This window comes from Misgurnus anguillicaudatus, chromosome 10 (genome assembly GCF_027580225.2).
Source record: "Misgurnus anguillicaudatus chromosome 10, ASM2758022v2, whole genome shotgun sequence".
NCBI lineage: Eukaryota > Metazoa > Chordata > Actinopteri > Cypriniformes > Cobitidae > Misgurnus > Misgurnus anguillicaudatus.
This window is the reverse complement of record NC_073346.2, coordinates 29,857,278-29,881,686: the sequence shown is the minus strand read 5'-3', so window position 1 is coordinate 29,881,686 and position 24,409 is coordinate 29,857,278.

Here is a 24,409-nt window from a genome sequence, read left to right as displayed (position 1 = left end):
TGTCGTGTGAAATATAAACATTTTCTGGGTTAATAGTTTTCACAGTTTAGACTGATAAAATGTTTTGTCAGTCCGACTGAATTCTGTCTGTTTTTGCAACAAGTAGAACCGGGGTGAATGTTGATCGGATCATAGTTTGGTCTACACCACCTCTTTCAATTCGATCTCAATCGTATTCGATTAAGGAGTGATTGCTTTTTAGTTTAATTGAGCCATCAATCCTATTACAAAAAGGGTTGTATGTAAATGTAGCTACTGTTGATTAGTTGCACCTGGTGGCTCTATTGAGGCAAAGGAAGAGACAAGCAATTTTAGCAGTTCACAGCCGAAGGGCACCTGTAATCTCAAAAATAAACCTGCCTGTGAGAGAAGCAAATAAAATGGGGCCCATCAAAAGTCAGCTTTGCTGTGAAAGTCTTGCTGTTCTTTCATTCATTAAAGTGGAAGAACCCACTGAAGAAAAGCAAAGGCGAGGAGTAACGGTTGATTAGATAAAGGTTGTGATTTACCATGTGTGAAATGCAATGCAGATCCATTTTCAACCTTTCATTTAATTTAAATAAAGGCAAAACTTTTCTCCATTTACCGTAGCAATTGTATTCAAATTTTTGCTTGTAAGAAAGCAATGTACTAAAATATTTCTAACATGGTATTCATAAAAATCAGAAACAATTGTGCATTGTGCTAGCAGCGTAAAGGTTGTGGGTTCGATTCCCATGGAACACACATACTGACAAAAATAAAAACATTAATGCACTGTAAGTCATTTAAAGTGTCTGATGTAAATACAATGCTTAAATTTAATATAATGTACTGTTTGACTGGTTGGCATGTCAGTTTGGCAGCCAGGTAACTCTGGGGTGCGTTTCCTGAAGAAGGACGTAACTCGCTGCTGAACCACCATAGTATGATGCAAAGTTGGAGAAACTAACTACCTTGTCAAAACTGTTTCCCGAAAAACTTAATAACTTCATCGCACATTCGTCGTTTGAACCATGTTGGTTGAACAACATAGTTGATAATGTCACTTGGGAGGTGGAGTACTAATTAATCTTTTAAATCGATTTAATTTCAGATTTAGTCCACTGTTGTTTTATTTCAAGATATTTCATTAATGTGCATGTTCCCTCTACGTCACTTCATCCCAACGCACCCCGGGTTGGCAGCCAGTTACCCCTGCGAGTAGAGGTCAGAAACATGCCATTTGCTTTTGAAATGCATCTTTCTTTATTGAAAGCCCCGCGAAATTACACACATACACTGTCAGAAAAAATGGTAGCATTGGGGCAGTACACTTTAAAAGGTTCCAATATGTATCATTTTGTACCAAGATGTACTTTTGAGGGTACCACAATGCACTCTTTAATACCAATATATTCCTCTGAGATGCATACAGTATTGGACCTTTTTATGTCCAACGGGTATACTTTTTGAAACGGTATCGCCCCAGTGACAGCTAGGGGACATTTATGGGCTTACTTCTGACAGTGTATTCTGTAATGATTTTTTTTTTCAATATATTGTAGTATACATTTAGTCAGAGCCTAAAGAATGCTTTAATGTATGAAATGTACTATGTTTAACTGTTTGCTGCCTTTGGTGTCTCTATTTAAGATATTAAATAGTGAAGGGTTTCAGAATGTAGATGTTATTGTTGCCCTATCAGCAGTATGATTTTTTTGTGACTTTGTTTGCTTACCAGAAATCATGTGACATTTTCTGAAGCTCTCAGACTGAACTCAATAAACATCATGAAACCCAATAAACTCTTATAGTTGAAATATAACACACACATTCTAGACAGTCTGTCCTTCTTCAAATTTTTGTTCTTTACCCATCATGCATTGCAGCTCTACAATTTCTGGGGCAGTAACAGTATTTCTGATGCTTTAGCCAGCAGCTGGCACGGTCTTTTTTAGTCGCCTTTCGCAAGAGATTGATGTTGAGAAATCACCTGCTCAGCAAATCACATACAGACGATAGAGAAGAGAAATCAGGTTACTTTTGCTAAGGAAAATCCCTCGCCATGTTAAAATACACATATTGAGAGCTGTGGATTGTGAGACTTTTGTTGCACCCTGATCGTTTTTCTCAATAGCTGAAGCTCGCTGAGTTTAAGAGAGGCTGTTTTTGTCCAGATTGTAATGATTTTTTGAGTGAATGGAAAAGTAGGTCAGCGGTCCAGAGCTTGTGGGGACCTGGCAACCTCCCAAGACGAAGGTAAATTGTACACCTAAAGCCATACATCAGGCTTAATTAAAGAGTCGATTGAGGCGTATCCATAAAACATTTTAATTCTAGTAAAAAAATACAGTTACAAAGTAATTTCGAACAAATATGGACATCTGGGTTCTTTCGGTTTTAACTTTTAACGATGGGAGGCAAGTGTTGTCCCTAAGCGTCCACAATTAAATGAAATTGCCTTAAAGATGTGATCCTTCAGATGCCTTGGGATTTTTTTAGGGATTTATGCGTGGCCTTTGGGATTTGGTTAAAGGGTCTGGTACTTTAAAAACAGATCAGTGCATTAGAGCGGATGCTGTTTATTTTTTTTAAGGAACATTCATTTAATGATTGTTTTTTATTTATCACCAAGTCAATGACTATGCCTATTTTCTTGTTGTTTTAGTAGTTGAACGCTATATTGCTTCAAAAACAGCAACACTTGCGTAACCGTGCAGGTGGATTATGGCTTTGAATAAACTGCAGATGGATTATGGCTTGAATATTGATGCTTCAAATATCGAAGATCTTTTATGTACTTAGATACAAAACTGCTAATAGTAACACATTTCACCTCATGTTTATGCATCTCCATCTCCAATATCGTCTTCTGAGAGCAACTTTATCTAATAACTTCATTGATTACTCTCCACTCATAACAGCTTACACCTCCCTCTGTGAAACATCTGCTACATCCACCACTGGGACCCAAGAGCACTTGTGCCGTCTTATCTAACCTACACACACATGCGCACACACACACAAAGCATTAACCTGTCTATCAGCCATTGAGTTAAACATAGACATTCAGATTCATTGAACTCCTCATCCGGTACATGCAGTGGCTATTTTGCGTCTAGACAAAGTATGCATGCATGCTACTGGAAAGATGAAGAGAAGTATCACTCATTTGTACTGAGTGTTCTGACTGCAGGAGATTAATCAGCACGGCCGGGTCGGGGGGATGGCATAGATGAACAGCCACATGAGAACGCCGCTGGGTCTCAGTAGAGAACCGAGTTCCTGCTGAGAGAGGAAGTGTTCTCATCTTTGAGTCAATCAAGGGCTAATCTCCACTGCTGTGTCATGCAATAGTGTGGCCTGGTTCTGTGGAGTTGGGTCGGCGAGATTTTACTGTAACTGTGCTGGGAGAAGTAGGACAGGAAAGCCATATCAGGCCAACGGTAGAAATACTGTAAGACAGCTTGATGATAAAACAGGTGTTTTAAAAGTTTCTAAACCATTTAAATATGGAGAAATTAATTGGTGAAAGCTTCATTAGGTTGCAGTTGCTGTCTTTTTTTTGTTTTAGCTTGGCTGGGTAAATACAGGTAGCAGCTTTGTTGTTTTACACTGTGTGGATGTATACTTTGGTGTACAGTACTGCTCTTTTCCATTTATGTCTGCTGTGATTGCTATAAAATGCACAAATGTGTATTTAAATAAAATTCGATTTATCGCCTGTTTTCCGCACTGTTAATTGTGAAAGTATTGCATATAATTACCTTGTTTTCATAGAGGAGACGCGTTTGCAATGAGAAATATACTGTAACTGATTTAATTTAAATACAGCGCTTTATTGATACAGATGTGTTAGTGGATAAAAATACCATATGTAGTCTATTTATGTAAATTGTTTGCTCTTATGTTTAGGTTCAGTAATTATAAGAATAAGAATGAAAAGGTTATTAGTCAGTAATTGAAATGCCTTATTTTGACATCATGTCACATTCATCATTTCATTGGTATTTAACTAATTTGACTAAACTAATTTATTTTACTGCAAAACCCTTTGGCCCGGATTCGGCTTAGCCAGGACTATGCCTTAGTTGAATTGGGATATTTAAGTCTATTTTATAAAAATGTTCAGTCACACTTTACTTAAAGGGGTGTTTATAACACTGACATGACACATTCATAATCATGACATGACACGTGCTATGAACATGAAGGAGATTTTATGCATGTTTATGACAACTGTCATTAAATGTCATTTGTTCAATTATGTCATTTTTAATGCAAAGATTACATTGTTTGAAATGTCTTTGCTATGACAACTTCAAGACAACATAACTGACCACTTTTGACCCGCGATACAAATTGAAATTGTCATTAAAAAGTCATTAAGTGTTAATACTCTGTCAAATATTTACAACATCATGAATATTCTTCAGTTCATATATTTTTTTTATTTCCTCCATGTGTTTTACAAATAAAATCAATCATTCAATAATAATAATAATTCAAATTGATAAAATTATTCTTTACTGCATTTGGAGACCGTTTCACCTAAAATTAAATGAAAACAGTGCAATAATGGGTTAAACTATGCAGTGTTAGGTCCATTTTGCTGCAGAGTTAAAGAAAAAGTCAATTTTCTTAAAAGAAAAATCCAGATAATTTACTCACCACCATGTCATCCAAAATGTTGATGTCTTTCTTTGTTTAGTCGAGAAGAAATTATGTTTTTTGAGGAACATTTTTCTCATTTTAATGGACTTTAATAGAGCCCAACATTTAATACTTAACTCAACACTTCTTGTTCTTGTCTAGGTCCGATCCTGTGATACGCCAGCGCGACCTAAAGTAAATGCGTAGTGACGTAGAGAGGTCACGTGTCACATATATGAAACGCACATTTGCGGACCATTGTAAACATTAAACTGACACAAAGACATTAATTATTATCATTCCACATACAACAACGTCGGAACGGTCCTCTTTCTCCACAAATGTGAACACTGGGGCGTAGTTTCGCATACGTCCTCCGTGACCCCTTGACGTGATGACGTATTGCGTGGGGTCACGCTGGCGCATCATGACCAGATCTAGACGAGAAGTTGTGGTTTAAAAGTGCATATTTTTTATTTTTCTTGTCAAAAATGACAATCGTTTCGCTAGATAAGACCCTTATGTCTCGTTTGGGATCGTTTATAGTCCGAACCTCCGTTGATAAAAATTGTTAAGTGCTAAGTTTTTTGGATGACATGGTGGTGAGTAAATTATCTGGATTTTTTTGTTTAAGAAAATGGACTATTCCTTTAATAACATTAAATTCAATTGATTAAATGTTTTTTTCTTCTACATCAGAAAATTTCAGAACCCTACGTGTGAGAAAGAACAAGTGCTGTTAGATGTCAGTTTTTTATGTATTATGCACATACATAAAGCTAAGTATAATATTTTGACGTGTCTGTTACATTTGTTAAGGTATTTACAACTATTTGACATAGTATTAACACTTAACGACATCCAAATGACATAAAGCTAGGTAGTTTCATAAGTTTCATAATTATTCTGCTATGTAATGTTTATGACAGATTTATGACGTAGTTATAATGTATTGGTTTATGTCAAGTTGTCATAACAAAGACATCTCAAACAATGTCATCTTTGCATTAAAAATTACATAATTAAACAAATGACACTTAATGACAGTTGTCATAAATGTGCATAAAAATCTCCTTTATGTTCATGACACGTCTCATGTCATGATTATGAAGGTGTCATGTCAGTCTTATGAACACCCCTTCAAGTTACCAAAATGCCTTAGAAAACAACATTATTGGTGTGCATCTTGAGACAAAACAATGGCATCGATATGTTTTAAGATATGTCAGGGCAAGCTATTTGAACGTATAATATGCGCAAGAGTATTTGGTTGATATAATGATCTAATTCATATTATATTTATTTTATTTATAATAAAAATAACAATAATACATATTAATATTGTTATTATTATTATTATTATTATTATTATATGATTTTTAAGTACAACAAAAATGTAACCTTTCTTTTTGCTCACCCGCCACAGCTATGGTCCAGTGAGCCTCACTGAGTATTAACCAACAGCAAATCCTGATCAATAATTCCAATCTAATGAAACTGTATACACGTCAACACCATATGGATTTCTGCTTTATGCCCTGGACCTAGAGGTCATTGTTAGACAATAAGGTTTGTGCCGTCATACCGAAGAACAGCAGTGAGAAATCCAGGCTCTCCTCCCATGAGCCGCTTTTGATTAGCTGTCAATGGAGACGATGCATTGAAACGGCTCAGATCCATGCTGAATGACACATTAATGTTATTATCTCCCTGTCACACTGAACAAGCCATTCACAAGTGCAGAGGAAAAAATTACAACACGCTGAAGTAGCTCATTGCCTGCCCTCACCCGTTACCTTAATAATAAGATATTGATTGGATTTGCACAGACGGAGTTAAAGGTTCAAGAGCAGGAAAAACTAGAACATGTCATTTAGAAAGTAAAATGGCTATTAAGAGCACACGTTTACTTGTGGGGTTTACAACGAAGCACATAAATGTCACACCAGGTTATGGCTGCAAAATGCTTTGTTTTGTTTATATATCTGCTGTATGGGATTCTAGTGCAGGGAGGAAATGTGAGAGGTTGTTACATTTTTTTTTCATAGACATGGATCTTGTCACCTCAATGGATGGTTGGATATTTTGTGTGTGTGTATAGGTTTGTTAATCCCAGTGTGTAACTAAATGTACACTTTTGTAAAAAGGTTTTGCAGTCTGGTGGCAAAGGAGCTTTTTTTTAGAAATACTTACAGTATGTGTAGTTTATATATGCTTTAAAGATCCAAAAAACCAAACACAATTTGACCCCATATGCCATTCCAAACCAATATTATTTTTTGTTCCAAGGAGCTTTTTTTTCGTGATATCCCAGCAACTCTTTTCAGATAAATAATATTTATACATATATTCCCACACCTTAGTTAACTTCAAATTCAAGGACCTTTCAAGGACTTTCTAGCTCCAATACCCTCAAATTTAAGGACTACATGTGGGGACACATTTCAAGTGAGAGCTAGTTTACATCGTGTTACCTTTTAAGATATATTGTTACAGTTCCCTTTCGAGGGAACTCGCGCTGCGTCACTGCGCTGACACTTTGGGGGGCGCTTCCAGGGGTAAGTGCGTCTGAATGTGTATATCAAATTCAACCAATGGTGAGGCTTAACAACAAAGACATGACATGGTGACGTAGGAGTCAGAAAGTATATCGCTATCTGAAATATTGCCAAAGACGGCGTTACAGGGCCGCAGGAAGTATGGCAAGGGAGACGCAGCATCTCGTTCCCTTCTCAGGGAATAACATGTAACCCAAGACGTTTTTATTTGTCAAACACAACTATGCAAAAAAGCATTTGAATCAACATTCGCATACAGATGATATAAGCATTTAAAGCGAACAGTTTAGCATGTGTGCTTAAAAAGTCTACAATTTTTATGATATTATCCTACACTACACAGGGAATAATTTTTTTTCTTCAGAAAACTTCTTGCATAAAACACATTCAAGCACTTTCAATGACCTGTATCTATGTAAGTATATTTTAAAAAACTTCCCAGGGCCTTGAATTTTCCCCCCAGATTCACAAACTTTCAAGTATTTCAAGGACGCATGGGAACCCTGTTTATACCACATTTATAATACTTTTATGGCATGAATTTGGAATAAGTTTAGAATAGTTTGGAGTAAATTATGACAATTTAAATTTATGTAATTTAACAAAAGTAGGAAAATCATTTTATATATATATATTTTTTCAAAACAATCAGCCTGTAGGTATAGAATTTGTTTGCCTTGGCTCTCTAAGCAATGTTCTCACACTTGACAACCAAACCTTTAAATTTATTTTAATGACTCTTAAGTCACCGCATATGACAAATGCTTATCGACTGTAAAATCCCATTCATCAGGTCAAAGGTTATGCACAGAAAAGAATTAAGTCTAAATGAGAGAGCTCTCCCCATCGATCCTTGTGAGTGCAAAGTTCCTGCACTGCACACTTTTATAAATCTGACAGGTATTACGTAAGGAATAATTGACGACGGGCCATTGAATTATAAGAAAATAATGCACACCAAGGTGGTAATGCGGCACGACGCGAAGCGGAGTGCCGTTACACCGCAGGTGTGCATTATTTTCAAATAGTTCAAAGGACCGGAGTCAATTATTCCGCTTATACCACGGTTACCACAAACATTGCTCTGGTGCCTATTTTTAAGACATTTGAAAAGTAGGTGTGCGGTTTACAGAAAAATAATCAACACCCATAGAACATTTCTCAGCCAATCAGAATGCAGCATTCAACAGACCCGTGGTATAACAGTTACTAAAGTATGTATAAGCACACAATGCAAGACTATTTGTGAAAAACAATGACAGATCACTATAGTTTTTATTTACTCACCCCTACATGTTGTTTTTACATGTAATACAAATGGATTCTTTTTTTAAGTATTGTAATTCTGCTTTTGCAATACAACAGATATGTGACCAGGTAATTTCAAGCTCCTAAAAAGACTAAAATGAACATTTAAATCCTATGCAATACTTCTGCACTGATTTTAAAGTTTTTCTGAAAGTGCTTCATGTGTTCAAACATCATACTTACTTCTAATAATCTAATATATTTTGCATATTATCGATTTTTATTACTTTTGCAATAGACAATAAAGAATTACGATTTGTAAACCCTTTTCCTTTCAGAGGCCGTTCACATCATGTCTACGTAAGGGCAAGGGTGGCACATGCCCACTCAGATACCAACCAGTGAGTTAGTATATGTGGTTTACGGGGATATGAATAGTGTATAATGACATGTTTACTATGCTATAACCATGGTTTAAACTGAAAAGCTAAAAAAACCAATTTGTTGTTTTTCCTATATTAAATACTGCCAACAGGTTTTTGTGACATTGGGGTTAGGGTCTGGGGTAGGTTAGGGGAATAGAATATAACAGTTTGTACAGTATAAAATGCATTGCGTCTATGGATATGTCCCTGTAAACCACATATGCCAACATGTGTGTGTGTGCGTGCGCGTTAGATAGACAGTGAACAAAGCTAGAGGTTTCAAGCCTGAAATTTATTTGACAAATGCTTCAAACTGAGGTCTGTAGGAGGTTCTGTGGGTTCCAAGAAATAAAAAAGGGACAAAAAATCTCTTATTTTTTACTACATACATTTCAGAATCATTTATATTTGCTTTGTATCTTTCTAATGTGTTTTCCTTTTTTACAGTCCCCTTTATCTCACTCACTGTAAAGTTGCTATGAAACAAGATTTATGGTCGAAAGTTGCTGCAGTACAAATAAATTTGATTTTGAAAAAGTATCTTTTTTTAGGTTTATACATCCGGCATTGCTATAAGTATAGCTAATTATATTTGCTATACATAAAAATATATAAATTGATATATATTTTAGGTAAGGGGTCCCTCACAAAAGGTTCATTATTTGGTGGTGCATGGCATCATAAAGTCCCTGTAAAGTCAATCTTGAAAAATGTTTCTAAACACATTATAAATGTTAGAAATCTATTGCTTAAACATGTTACAAAGACTGTAAGCTGAAGAACAGTTTTTTCACCAGTTCAATGGCACACTTGAGCCACCATACATGGCCTAAACAATCCCCTAACACAATCACTAGCATCCATTCAGGTGGTAGCATATTTAAGAGTTGAGAAAGATGGCAACATTCCTGTGATGCAGCCTATTTTTCAAGATTTCAACTTATTTTATTTACTAGCCATTTTTTCCATCATTCAAATTTGTTTGGGTGGTAATAAAAAAATTTTGTGGTGTGACAAACATACACATTTCATACACCCGGCGCAATGCTGCGAAATGCGCGACGCAAGTGTCTTTTACTAGTTTCAACCCGGCGCAATTATCATTTTCACGTTTAGCGCCACGTAGTTTAAATAGCAAATGCATTTGCGCCCAGCTTTGCACCCATGGGCGTTCTGATCAGAAAACGCGGTGTGTGTTTAGGCGCATTGTTGGCGCGTTGCTATTTTGAGGCAACTAAAATAGACTACTCCATTGACCAACTAAAACCTGGTCTAAAGACTAAAGTCTTTGGCGCAATATTGTTTTTGTTATTTAATGAGCGCATTAGTAATATGCGCCTATAAACGGGACGACTATGCGCGTTTGCTTATTACACGCATGGGTGCACAGCAGCACACAAATGCTTTAAAATATGAAAAATTAAATAAGTGAAATTTAAAAGATTATTATTGAGCCTCTTGGACGTAAATGAGGATCGATTATGAGATGTTAGAAGGCGTAAAGAGCTGATTCACCTGTACCCTGCTAAGTAATTAAATGTTTTGCTTTAATCAAATGCAAATATTGCATTTTTAAATGTTTTTTAAATGCTACCCCACAATTTTATTGTATATGATGATTTTGTACCTGTGGATATGATGAGATGAGAACCGTTTTTAAGTAATGCTTTTCAAAACACTCACGGTCCGAGTGCTGAAGGCTCTCCACACGTTTGTAAATTCTTTATCTCCTGTTTGTTACAAATAAAGTATTTTTAGAGTACAAACCTTTTCTTGCATATTTGCTAATTATTTTTGAGATAACACAGATCATGTAGGTTGTCCATTAATTTACAGCAATTAAAAGCCTGCTAATTGTAAAGACTTTTCAAGGTTTTAATACCAAGACTCTCATTGGTTTATAGCACGTTATGACCAAAACACACCCATTACTCATTATGGGAATAGGAACAACTTTTTTATGCCATGAGCTTGGCGCACAAACCATTTTTCTTGTCTTCAAATTAGCAAAAGTGGAATCAGACATGTGCTTAGATCATTAAAATAGGGCCCTTAATATCTGACTTTACAGGGACTTTAAAACCCCCTGGTTAAAACAGTTACTGCACAATGATCCAGCTACAGCAACCAAACCCCACCTTTGAAATCTTTTTTATCGCTCGGTTATAGGTTTATGATGCTTTTATGGAAAGCTTGAACATCTCTAAAACTTTTTACGTCAACGTCCAATCTGGCACGCTTGTGACTGTGTGTTTGTGAATAAGCTTCTACGAAAACCCATTCTGATCTACACAGCTCCTAATCGATGATCTTATTATTTTGAAGCCTTCCCTTTACTGCCAGGAGCAGTTTAGCCGGTATATACAAGCAGGTGTATCATTCACTCTCTGGCTTTGATCAATCTTAGTTGTGCTATTTGTGAGAAAAGCTCTAAACAACAATCTCATTTTGTTACCCCAAGGGGATTTGTAGGTGGAAGAAAAGCTTTGTCTTTGTAGAACTCTGACAGAACAAAGTTTGGTTGCGTATTTTCAAAGTTATGCTGTAAGTTTTCCATTTCCATGCCTGTATGTGCTGTCCTGTTTTTAGAAAGGCAGGACAGATAAGGATTTGGAGACTTTTAATAAGTCTTTTCTGTCATTCTATATCAGACTTGCCTGAATATTGGACTGTCACTGCAATATATCAGCTTTATTAATGTGGCGTCTCTCTGTTGTGTAAAAACAAATGATTTTTCGAAGGCGATTATTTTCTGAGTGAAGGGTAAACAGATACAAACTTGTAAACGGCGGTCCGTTACAATAGATTTTTTCTGGCGGCTTTTTTTCCAACTTGACTTTGTCTAGGTGACCTTTACATGTAATTTCTGTGCTTATTTTAGAAAGGCTGGGTTTTAAAGAGCGTTTAACATGACTCATCTCATCAATTTCAAATCGGAGGCGTTGTTGTCCCCAGGCGGCGAGCTGGACTCCCAGCCATCTTGCCGATTTCTAATCTCATTTTGGATGAATGTAAATATTTATCGAGTCTCTGATTTAATCACAAAGAAGCAAACTGAAAATGCAGGACTGAACCATTATCTTGTAAATCTTGCCACGCGCTTCTCTTTTTTCTTTATTACTGCACACCATAATGAGTTGAGGGCTGCCTGAAGGAATAATAACCCAGAATGCAGAGTGGCCGCTTGCCTCTTTGAGTTTTTTTTTTTTTTTTGCTACAGCACTTGTGCCTGGCTGTCACAACTTATCCCGAATTTCACAAATCTGGGCACGAGAATTATTGGCTCAACAACTTTAAGTGCAAGCGTCTTGCTAAAAATGTTTATGTCGAAATAGATGCATACAGAAATATGGACGAGATAGAAACAAAGCAAGTATTATAGATGAGAGAGATTATAGTTCTGATATGAAGATCTAATTTAACAGTCTTTAAGTGGCTGCATATTATATCATTCTGGATAACTGCTCTCAAATGGCCACTTCTTCTGACGTCAGTCTGTGCTTTTTTGCAAGAATAAGTTGCAATTTGGAAAAGACCTTGGTGCTTTTAGTGTTAAATGTCAGAGTACGAGACTATCTTAAAATAACTCTCAATATTAGGGATGCACCGAAAGGAAAATTCTTAGCCAAAGCTGAATAAAATGTAATACTCAGCCAAAGGCCAAATACCGAACAACCAAACATGTTTTTTTTTTCATTTTTCTACTTATTTTGCCCTTTTACAGTACAGTAACATTTTCAGAATGTAAATGTTTTACTATATTTATTTCACATTTCATTTCATTTAACATAAAAAAAAATTACAGTCCAGCAGACGGTATAGGGCCTTTTTACACCTGGTCACTTCTCTAATTGGATAGCTATTCAGATTGTTCAAATTGTTCAATTTACATTCGACCACATAGAAATCTGGTCTAAACTTATTAATCAGATCTTCTATTCCCGCACAAAATGCAGTTACACTATTTATTACTCTGCCTTAAGAAACAAACCCGGGGTCTGTTTTTAACAGACTGATCTCACGGAAAGTCGTGTTATAGTCACAAAAAATTGGATTAATTTATTCGTATCCATGGCACGAAATTCAGGTTTTTTTTTGTGCTTTGAGCACAAATGTCTTTTTGTGTCAGTCGCACATATTTCTATAAATAGTTTCTATAAAGACTTTCTTTTATGGCATTTTATGTATTGTTTTAAAAAAAAAAAAATTCTTACCTGTGTTGCTTGGGGTTGGGGTTAGAATCACTTTCTGTTACATTTTTAGTCATCCTAACCCAAACCCCAACTTTAACCCCAACTGCAGGCGAGTATAGTTTGAAAAGTGGAAGAAAACATGTAGAAAACCAATACATGAAAGTACATCCTAACCCAAACCCCAAACGACAATGATTTAAAAATTGGGAAAAAATGAGAAAAAAATGCATAAAATGACACAAAAAAGAAAGTTGTGCCACGAACACGAAAAAGTATTTATAGAAATTTGTGGACTGACACGAAAAAGACATTTGTGCCCAAGGCACGAAAAAAGCTGAATTTCGTGACATGGACACGAATAAATTAATTAATCACATTTTTCGTGACTATAACACGACTTGCCGTGATATCATCTTAGTTTTTAAGTGCACCCAAACGTATACGCCAACACAGTCTCAAGGCAAGTCGTGTTATTGTAACGAAAAATTTATTTGTGTTTGATGACACGAATTTTCGCTGTTTTTCGTGTCTCTGGAGACGAATGTCTTTTTCGTCCTTCCCAGCACGAATTTCTATCAATGGCTGGTCGTGTCTGTGGCATGACTTTCTTTATGTCATTTCATATGTGTTTTCTCATTGCTCTTTCCTATTTTTGAATTATTGTCGCTTGGGGTTAGGGTTAGATTTGGGGTTTGCTTGTTAACTTTTTGCATTGGACTTTTTACATTTTGCAATGTTTTTGTCCGCTTTTAAAACTATTCTCGCCTGGAGTTGGGGTTAGAGGTGGGGTTTGGGTTAGAAAGTGATTCTAACCCAAACCCTAAGCGACAATGGTCAAAAAATAGAAAAGAATGATGAGAAAACAAAATATAAAATGATACGATAAAAAAATCGTGCCACAGACACGAACAGCCATTGATAGAAATTCGTGCTGGGAAGGACGAAAAAGACATTCATCTCCAGAGACACGAAAAACAGCGGAAATTTGTGTCATCAAACATGAATAAATTAATCAAAATTTTCATCAATATAACACGACTTGCCGTGAAATTGGGTTGTATACGCGCATCGTCAAATGCACAGTCTATACTTCTAGCTTTTACAAGAAAAGGCAGGAGATGACAGAGAAAAAGCTCTCAACTAGTGCTTCTGTCTAAAAAATACTTGTGTTAATAAATATTTTTTCTCGTTTAATATAGCTTGTTTGTCACTGTAGGACGTTATTTGTTCTAGGAAGATTGCCGTTGCTCTTCGTCATTTCTCTTCTTATCTATAAACATGATGAGAATGCATGAGAATTCAGCAGACAAGTACCCAGAATCGTCGCTGTGTCTTTCTCGTATGGTGCATGTTGTTCAGGATGTCTTGATTTTAAATAATAAATTGAACTTGCTGTATGCTGTATATCTGCTGCATTTATGAAGCGTGCGCAAATCTCATTCTGCGCTGGTTGCTATATTTCATCCTGTCATCAAAGACCTAATTTTTTCTGGAAAATTTATTCTGTCTGCAAAAATGGCGAATAATTTTGGTTGCTGAAAATTTGGTGCTACTCGATTTTCCTTAAAAGCAAAAAAATAAATAATAATAAAGCTATCTCCTTAAGCTATATATTCTTAGTGGAAAGGGAAAAAGCAAGACATCTTTACACAAATTAATTCACCTTTTTTATTGTGCAGGTCTCTCAAAAATTTCGCAATGATTTTGCAAGTGCTAAACTTCACAATATGTGTGGCGTCTGTCTGTCTGTCTATCTCACAATCAATGTGGTACTTGAATGCATGGCACCATTTTAGTTTTATGCTCCACATTTTAAAGAACTTGTTTCATTAATCATTTAAAAAAATAATATAATAATACTTTTGAATTATGATATTCAGTATAAACATCATAGTCATTAAATATAAAAATGATCCCATTTGTCTGTTAAAATCCGAGATTGTGTGCCATCTGTTAGCTTTATAATCTATGCTTATCGCTGCCTCCTTAGACAAAATGTTAAATGCTCCTCATTTGTAAGGTGCTTTGGATAGAAGCATCTGCTAAATGAGCAAATGTAAGTGCTTTGAGCAAGTAAATATTTTGACAGCGCGTAATGCAAGCGCTGACATATAGCGTGACATACACATTCGAACCTTGGACATCTTTCCCTGTCAAACTTCAGTCAAACTTCAGCAGCCAGGTGAGATGACCTTTTAATGTCAGTGCTTGATCTTTTGTCAAACCTCACTGACAAATTAGAAATGAGAAAGGTCGATCGGGCGGATGAGGGGGAAATTAGGTGAAGAAGCAGGGTGGAGGGACCGTTGGCTAAAAGACAAGAAAAGTTTGAAATCTTGCTCTGCAGCACAAATGGGTCACTGCTTTATTCGTACAGGCACACTGCCTGAGGGAGTCACGAGAAGGTCCCTCTAAATTATTTGTGAATTTTACTTTGAAATTGTATGAGATGCAGATGTTTTTAAAACTAACAATCTATGTTTTCTTAGAGCTCCTTTACCTAAAAATGCTTTTATCTTGCCCCAAGCATTTGTCAAGTGTGAATGCTGGGCATAAACACTACAATATTTTATATTTTTGTTTGTTTTTCATAGCCACACTGTGCTATAGATATATTAACAATTCTAATGGCCAGAGCGGCAGTAAATTAGCTTATGGCTTTGGCACCTTATAAACATATTGACTCCCAGAGCGGTGTGAGGTTTGAATAAGCTCCCGCATAATTGCATACGGCACCGAATTTACATTTACGACCTCACTCCGACATAAATTCTCATATCTCTGGAGTAGATTGATATTATGTCAGGCCAAAGTGCAATAAAGAGTCTATCAGAGGGTCGGACACGCTGCATCAAGGTCTAATTGGGATTTATTCTTAAGACTGACGTGGCTTTCGCTGACGCCAATTTGGGGATGATCAATTGGCGGCATTCATTCTTGTAGCAGACTCCCCACAGAACGTTAACAGACCACCTGCCCGCCGCACAGCCAGTGAGGTGAAGCGCCGATAGATGTGATGCAGACCCTAATGTTGCATGTGTCTTATTAATTGTGTTCATGTGTTAAGAATTCATTCAGTTTCACATTATAGCTACAAGAGTAGTTGTTAAACTTTATCTTGTTTATGTAATATAGTTATAAATTATATAAGCCAGGTAATTGTCTTGGAACAGGATTGCACAACAACAGCATATTGTTTCATTACGGTGGTAATTATCAAGGGAGTCATATTACAAAGATGCACAGCAGCATATGCAATATGAGAAAATCTTGACTCGCGGCAAGGTCCTTTAGGTGAAATTGCAGTGAAAAATCACTTTACTGTATCGGTAATACTCTTCAAAAAGTTAAATTGTTATAATGCTCTTACACAGTGACAGTAAAGTTTAAGCCTTTGGATGAATTTTATTCATGGGCAGTGGTTTCACATGTTTGAAACAAGTCTTTTTAGCATAACATTGACATGTAAAATCTACTCAAGTACTTGTATGTAAGAAATCATGGTCCCTAGATGTCACTAAGGTGGTACCATTTTATAAAGTTCACCTTTGCACCTGATATTTTCATTCATATTAGTACCTCAAATGTACTGGTAACAAATGTATACATAAATGGTACAGTTTAGGACCTTTAAAGGCGGGGTGCATGATCTCTGAAATCCAATGCTGACATTTGAAATAGGCGCTTTTTAATGTTTTTTTTTTTTGCTAAAGTTTTTATTTGAAAGTGTATAACTCTGGCCCTGGGTGCCTCAGCTCCCTGCAGACAGTTTTAAACACACACGCCCCTACATTAATAGAATCTGGACCTTATTTTGATATACCCGCCCCACACATATGCAACCCAGGCAACAATGTTGGTTAGAAGACTTGCCCTTTACTGCCGATTGGCTACAAGTGTGTTTTGGTAGTTGGCCCGACTCCCTTTTCTAAAGTGTTTTCACGCACCCTGCCTTAAAAGGTTATTGTTTCAATGACAGCTTAGGACCATTTAAAAAAAAAAAATCTGACAGTGTAAGAGTTTGTGTTGAATTCAATGAACCCAGATACATTTGGTCATGTTAAAACAACCTGATTTGGTTGTGTGTGGTTGACTACTAGCCATGGCCATTATAACACATTGTAAGTAAGGGTGCTGAGGCTGTGTTATAGTCACAAAAAATTTGAATAATGTTTTTGTGTTATTGACACAATTTTCCGCTGTTTTTTGTGCCTCTGGGCCACGAATGTCTTCTTCATGCCACATGACACGAATTTCTATAAATGGTTTTTCGTGTCTGTGCCACGATTTTCTTTATCATGTCATTTTTTTTGTTGTTGTTGTTTTCTCATCGTTTTTTCCCACTTTCTACCATTGTCGCTTAGGGTCTGGGTTAGAATCACTTTCTGCAACTTCCTAACATAAACCCCAACTCTAACCCCAACTCCAGGTGAGAAAAGTTTTAAAAGCGGACAAAAACATGTAGAAACCAATGCATAAAATTACATAAACCCAGAATCTAACCCTAACCCCAAGCGACAATGATTTAAAAATAGGAAAAAAGCAATGAGAAAAAAATGAGACAATAAAGAAAATCGTGGCACAGACACGAAAAACCATTTATAATTCGTGCTGGATGGCACAAAAAAAGACATTCGTGCTCCAGAGGCACGAAAAACAGCGGAAAATCGTGTCAATAACACAATTTTTTTTTCTAATTTTTTATGACAATTATATATTTTGCAATCAGATAGGGTATGGAAGAGCATTGCTACAATATGAATATATTGAATGGCAATATGTAGCTTTTAAGTATAACATTGAATCAAAACTAAACAACAGATTTGTTAATGAAAAGGTTTAATAACAATACTGACTTAAAGTTACAATTAAAATGGTTACACCATAACTCCATAAAATGGTAAATAATACAGACAATTACCTATTTCCAATGTATGTTAGATATTACCTGATAATATAGGGAACAGAGAAAAAAGTTTAGAAGAAAGAGAACCCAACATCATGCATTCAAACTGACTAATCAGAAGACCACCTTTAACCCCCACTGTACTGGATAAACAGCTCTGCCAATAGTCTTTGATCACTATCAGTAAGCACAGGAATGCAGATGGTACAGAACATAATACATTAAAAAAAATTATTTCATCCTATTGATGTACAAAAATACTAGATAGATGCGGAGGCTGCACCCTTGCCCTTATCACAAATCAAACTGCAGCAATCTTAAAGTAAACCACAAACTGTTAGCAAACTGTCTAAAGTAAATTATACATGCAGACACTCAAAAGAAATTTTTAAACTAATTATTATTAATTCCGAGAGGATATTAAAGATTTACAGTTGTCTGAAACTTGATGATGTCATAGCTGATTACAACCCCACAAACCTAAAACATCTTCCTGTGTCCCTGGTGTTTGCTGATGTCTATGATCTTTTCACCTGTTCAGCTCTTTTGGATCTGATTAAAACAGAACAGCCACGATAGCCACGCCCACTAGAGCAGAGACGACCAATCGGATCACAGCTTCATTAGTTTTACAAAAGTTTACACTATCTGAGGAAAGATAAAACAAGATGAAACCGCGTTTAGCTGAATGAGCTGAATAAACACACTCCTAACCTGTGACTCACCTGACCTTGACTGGCAGACATGACCGATGTTGACATGTTGAGCTAGGTTACTGATGGGATTGTTCAGGACACAGCTGTATTTGTTGTTATCCTTATATTCCACCTCCAGGGGTAGAGAGAGACTGGGGTAGAGATCAGACACACTGATGCTGGACAATAAACTTGTTTCTTTGTACCAGGAGAGAGTCACATGTCTCACATTCAACACTGAACACAGTAACACACATTTTGAAGATTGTGAAGAATTTCTGCTGATGATAGGAATGGGGAGAGGAGCTGGAATAAAATTGTAAAGACATAAGAAATCTGAGACGTTTACTGACACAGGGTCAAACACTGAAGTGAAGATTAATTAACTGCCTGTTTGACCTAATGGTTGAGCACATTTTGAGCCCCTATATTTTATTGAGAGGAGTACCTAACTTAACTCTGATTGAGCCATCTCTACTATATGGTTGAGCTATGTTATGCCAAAAAATGCACTAGATGTCAGCGTGTCAATCAACAGCACTTGTCACAACACATCTTTTTATGCTGCGTTTACACCAGCCACGGTAGAGGCGTCAAGCGCGAGTGATTTCAATGTTTAGTCAATGTGAAGACGCGTTGACACAAATGGCACGAATTGAGCGTCTGGCGGGTTACACGCGAAAGGTGCTTTTTGTGCATTTTGCATTTGACGCGAATTTGCGGCTGACGCCCGAGTTGAAAAATGTTAACTTTGGCGGATATTCGCACCGCGTTAACCAATCAGGAGTCTGCTTGCTGCAGTGGCCGCAGCCCCGCCCGGAGTCACTCATTCAATATGAAGGAACGCTTGATATTGTCCTTGAGCAGTCACCCGGAGCTATACGACACAACTTCTTATTTCTATAGAGACAGGAATAAAAAGGACCGGGCTTGGAAGAGTTTCAGTGAGGACATTGGGCAACCTGGTAAGTTGTAAATACACATTTCACTTTTGAGTCACGTGACGTTTATTGACCGTTTATTTTCCCCCTATAGTAAGGTGACCAAATACAAACTGGTCACTCTCTCGATAAATGCAAAACAAACATTAGCCATCTTGCTAACAGACAACCGAATAGCATTGCCCCTCCCACAAGACGCGGATTTCGCCTCCGAATTTTTTGTCTACTTCGCTCTAGACGCGCAAATGCATTCAAACTGTTCAAGCGTCAAATAGGCACGGTAGACGCGATTTTGACACCTAAAAACGCGGTTGGTGTAAACGCTTCACCTGGGATTTAATGAGTAAATGAGCGCCAGGTGTGCAGACTGCGTGTGGCGATCGGTGATTGGGACACACTGAAAAAGGATGGACTATGAAAGGGATTTTGGAGAAAGAAGCAGGGGAGAGAAGCGCTACCAAAGAAGAAGAAGAAGCAGGGGAAAGTCGGGGTTGATTTTTGTCCCTGGTCCAGCCAGAGTAAGAGGGCGGTGGTTTGGTATGTGGACACGAGATGAGTGAAAGGAGATTGGAAAAGGTACAGGAGCTCGACTGGCCGGTCATAAGAAGGGGAATAATTGCTGTGATCAAGGATCTAGGAGAGAAGGAGGACGGATGTGTACGGATTCATTACGAATGAGCTAAGTGGTACGGTTGTCAGCTACGCTGTCTTGCTGGTTAAAAGTGATCAGGGGCGTTGCTAGACATAAAGCTCTACTGGGGCACGGGCCCTCCATTTTTTTTTTACTTTTTCTTGAAAGCCTGCGGTGTGCAATATACAATTTCCTTTGCTTAACCCACTATTCCAAAATTGCAACAAGTACTGGGAAAGACAAACATTTATTTAAAAATATTTAAGTATCATCTTCATATATACATATATGTGACCGACTGCAAACCCGTTTTGTTCGCAGCCGATTAATGATGATGATATACATATATACGACATTATTAACATGTTTAAAGGCATAAAATGTTTTGAAATAATGGCAGGAGAGAAAATATTTTTATGCACATTTGCATTTTACATAACAATGATTAATAACTTCTTTTTTTATTTTTAAGAATATTTTCATTTTATGACTGGTACTAAAAAAATCTATCTTAGTTACTGCTAACTGTTTATGTAATGACCTAGAGCTAGTGAACTAAATATTAATTTCATATGTGAAAATACAGAACAGTATAACACAGTATTTGTATGTGAACAATGCAATTTTATAGACTATTGACAAAGGGTTTTGCTGAGATTTTTCCTCTAATGTTTGAGCCCTGACAGGGTAAGATGTATGTGTCTCATCATCTCTCATTTTTGCTTCCCTTTTCATGCTTTGCACATCACATGCGTCAATGATCGGGTGAAAATAAGATTTTCATTATGATTTAGAAACTAACTTTAGTCTCGTCATGTTTTCATAAACCAACTCAATCGCGTGTACTTTGTAACGTTATGCGTGCACGCGTCAGTGTGACTACTGCGTTGCTTTTTCAAACGTGAAGTGGGTACTACATTGCATATAGATCCGTTTTGCCGCGATTGTCTTTGTAAAGGAATATACTAGTTAACTGCTAAAATGTAAACTTGAGATTTACACAGGGGCACAAAAGATTTACACTGGGGCACGTGCCCCAGTAAAAGGGGTCTAGCGACGCCCCTGAAAGTGATTGAATACTTCGCTTCTTTGCATTTATGATGACTCCCTTCTTTTGACCCTCTGTGAAGCATATTCCCCTTAAGCTGTGTTTTCCTTGTGATGTGAGAGTGACTGCAAGGATTGGAGCCCCGGTATGGTTAAGACTTTGCATATTGCCTCTACGTACTTTGATGGTGGCTGCCTCTCCTACTGACTGCACTGTATTGTCCTGTCATAACGGAGGTACTGTTCTTAGTTTCTGTAGAAATTGGATAACTGCCTGTTGAGAAGCAGTACACTTGGAAATCCTTTCTAACACCAGTATAACCACCTCTGTACCCTCGGCTGTCCTCTTCCTCCGTGCCATGGGCTGTCGGCCTATACATTAAGTCTGCTTGATTCTGACTACACTCTGGCGACGGGGATTGTGTATGTACAGTGCAGTCTTTATGTCGAACTATGTAATGCCTAAAGTTTCCAACTCCATCGGGTCTTGGAAGTGTGATTGGAGAGGAGAAGTATGGAAGGTGGAAAGTGCCAGAGGTGAAATAAAGTTCTGTTTATGTGGATTTCATTTCTTTGTTATCTCCAGACGTTTCGACAGGAAATGGGTCTCGGTCAAGGCGGCGGAATAAAAGCCTTATGTTGCTGTGAGTACTTGGATTTCAGTTTGTGTGTTGTAGATCACTACACATGTGTATTGCTGTGGATGGGTTTGACTACTACCAGACATGAAGAGCACCCACCTTGCTGATGTCCGCGCCTTTGACCGTGAGTACCGACTAAATAGTGAAGACAAAGCATCTTTTTAAACCAGCATCTATTATAATTATATGTTGTAGGACTGGACAAGTCGGTTCCCTACACCTCCCTACTCGCTGCCTGCCTACAAAGGAAAGCCCCTTTCTGGATACTTACCGCTGCCTAGGGGATGAAGAAGGATTTTAATTAGGACAATAACTTTTAATGAAATAAAGATGAGTTTTATATATTTTTAATTACCAGTGTCTGTCTGTTCTTTGGGGACTCTGGGAACTCCTCGGGGTGGTCCAGGGTAAAGAGGAGGGGTCACAGGCTCCGGCCGGCCGCCCCGACCTGTGACAAATATGACACAGCTATTTTTATTTCTTATTGAATATATTGAGATAATTAAAAGTGTGTATTATTGCCACTTCTGGATATTGTTTTGAAATGAATAAAATTAATTTATATAATTAATGTATGGAGATCATAATTACTGATTAATTCATCAGAAATTACTTCTTAAGTGATGTTTTATATATTTTGAAGGATTGTTTCTAATGTTGGCTTAGGGGCCAGTTACACCAAAAGCACTTTAAACGCTTGCAAACGCAAGGCGCGACTCACTGCCTTTTTAAAAAAAAGCAGTGCGATGCGGCTTTTCATATTGCTAAGCAACCACCGATTCAGCTGTCTTGTCAATCAAATATTGAAGCGTGAGCGCTCTTTTGCTGTTAACTGTCATATTAGCAGAAACTTTAAAAAGAGGGCGCTTGCTCTGACATTGTTTGAGGGTGAGAGGTGCACAAACACGCAGGAGAGAGTGAGCGAGTGGAGTCTGGTTCTTCAAAGCAACTGTAAACTTCCCTCACCACAACGTAAGGCCCGCCTCTCCCCTCATTCGATTGGATAATGCAAAGACGCGAATGATGTCGGGCGCTTCTCCGCTCTCAGCGCTCCTTCAAAAATGCGTGCGCGGCAGGCGGCAAAAAACCGCAAGGCGCTCGGCGCACATAAACAGCGCGCAAACGCGCCCTGCCCATAGAATATCATTCAAAAAAGGCGCCTGCAACTGCCATAAACGCTTTTGGTGTGACTGGCCCCTTACTCTGTCCGCGTCTTTGACTGTGAGTACCGACTAAATAGTGAAGACGAAGCATCTTTTTTAACCAGCATCTATTATATGTTGTAGGACTGGACGAGTCGGTTCCCTACACCAGTGGTTCCCAAAAATTTTCAGAGTGGCCCCCCCTTGTGTACGGTGCATTCCTTCGCGGCCCCCCAAAGAAAATTTGTGACAAAACTGTTCATTTAAAAAAAACATTAAATGATACAAAAAAGTAGTGCTTTTGGTTAGTAGCCTTATTTTTTTTAGGTTTAATTACACAGAATTCATGATAAATTAATGTATTTCATAAAATGTCAAAAAACTGGTGCCCCCCTGGGGCCCCGGCCCTCAGTTTGAAAACCACTGCCCTACACCTCCCTACTCACTGCTGCCTGCCTACAAAGGAAAGCACCTTTCTGGATACTTACCGCTGCCTAGGGAATGAAGAAGGATTTTAATTAGGACAATAACTTTTAATGAAATAAAGATGAATTTTATATATATTTAATTACCAGTGTCTGTCTGTCCTTTGGGGCCTCTGGGAACTCCTCGGGGTGGTCCAGGGTAAAGGGGCGTGGTCAAAGGCTCCGGCGGCACGCCCCGACCTGTGACAAATATGACACAGCTATTTTTATTTCTTATTGAATATATTGAGATAATTTAAAGTGTGTATTATTGCCACTTCTGGATATTGTTTTGAAATTACTAAAATTAATTTATATAATTAATGTATGGAGATCATAATTACTGATTAATTCATCAGAAATTACTTCTTAAATGATGTTTTATATTGTTTGAAGGATTGTTTCTAATGTTGGCTTATGCTGGGTACACACCAAAAGATAATCGGGCTGATTTTGGGCTGATTTCCCCCCTTCCGATAATCCCAGCTATGTCCCGAGTATTGCAATGGTTCTACAGATTATTTGATCAGATTGTCCCTTCGTGTGAGGTGTGTTAAGAGTGTTCGAACCTGCTCGGAAGAACGTCTGAACTGCGCTAATCGGATAAAATCAGAACCAATCAAAACTCCTGATGTGTGTGGGGAATCCCGAGGACAAACGCAGGCATGCTATTGAAACCATATCCAATCAGAAAGCGAGATAAAGGAAGACGGAAGCAGTCATGGCGCAGCACAAAGGCCGCTTCTCAATCCGTAGGTTGCATTTCCAGGCTGCATAAATTATTATCTTATTTCAGAATATTAACAGTTATAAAATTGACTATTATTCCTAGTTTATCGTATATTGTTTTAATATACTTATAACTTGCGAATGTAATTCTCAGAATAAACAAGGTTTCATGACG